We start from the raw sequence: 1510 nt of genomic DNA on the forward strand, positions 1-1510 counted from the left end.
AAGGAGTGACTACGAGGAGGATTCAAAGGCTTGAAATACAGAGAAGAAACCCATAATATGAGGCAGGATGTCAGAGATCTCTGCTTTCAAAGATATGTTTATTCTGAACCTTCTAGACACCCCAAGCGATGAAGATAGGAAAGGATTTACAATTACCCATGTTTTTCTCACATAAGAAAAGGAAATGGTCAATATGATACATTGGAACAAGGTCCAAAATATTGACGGTTGCAGTCCAAAGTTCCATGGAAAAATCACACAGAAAAAATAAGTGATTGACATATTCAAAGTCCTTTGAATAGAGGATACATATATTTGGCCTAGATAATCCTTTGCACAATAGAGGGTCCCATGTTTATATCTAATTCTCTAAATCCAACCATATGAATAATTTCATTTTTGGAGCAATAAGCCAGTCCCGGAACTTATTATACCACCAATTTACCATGGGAAGGGAAGAACATGCTGATATAGAATTATAGGCATGGCAAGAAGTTATTTTCCCAAATGAGGTGTTCCAAGCACAAGCAATTGAACCATCCTCCTATGATAAGATTAGACCTTTGAGAATAAGATTCTTAACAAAATTGTCCCATTCATATGCTAGAAGACCATGTAGACCCAATTCAGAAGCACATTTCCACCTGATAATAAAAGACTGCAATGAGGAAGACAAGAAAGGATGACACAATATATAAACAGCCAGAATTTGAGATGAAATATGAGCTTTGGAAATAATTAGTAGAAGGGAGATCCCCTAAGAAGGAGCTCCAGATGTTATTAACAAACGGGGTTTATGTTTTGCAGGTCAGGCATTGTGTTATATTGAACAAAATCTATGGCCATTTTGACGACTTATGATGGGACTTACAGTTCAGTCTTTCCACTACTTGTAAGCATGGATAATTTGCCTAGTAGTATACCTAAGAGCATATATATGCATACGTAGCAGCAGAACAAACAAAGTATATGAACCTTGAACCAAGCTAGCATCATGATCAGCCTCTGTTAAGGAAATATCTCCACGTGTTGTGGGGGTCTCACCACACAAAACGGTGTTATTGGTCGGATGTGTGCCTGCATTTGCTTAATTTTATTTATCAGTTATGTTCCCTAGAATGACAGTTACAACTTGGTAAAACCTGAAGTTGGACCAATGAACTAATTACGCCGGTGAATTGGGGGGTCTCTGAATTATTTTTGTTGTCTTCGGAAATGCAATTAGCATTCTATTTATTTCGATATTTTATCTCTATTATATGAAATCGTATATAGAAAGACCCGTCTAATTAGTATCATATTATTGGATCCGTCTAATATGTTTGTGGCATTTTTCAGTTATAATTTAGTTTTCAGCATGGCACTACTGCGGTGTGTGCAATTTTGTACTAGTTTGGAGAATTCGATGGCTTGGACTTTCTTGATTGGATATGCTATGCCAATTGCAATTTGGCATGTTCTGTGATGATTAAGGCTAGATGTAAGAATATTAATTAACATTATTTCATGC

Source organism: Pinus tabuliformis, chromosome 2_2 (genome assembly GCF_031772625.1).
Source record: "Pinus tabuliformis cultivar Carrire ecotype Pingquan chromosome 2_2, CPIR1, whole genome shotgun sequence".
Taxonomy (NCBI): domain Eukaryota; kingdom Viridiplantae; phylum Streptophyta; class Pinopsida; order Pinales; family Pinaceae; genus Pinus; species Pinus tabuliformis.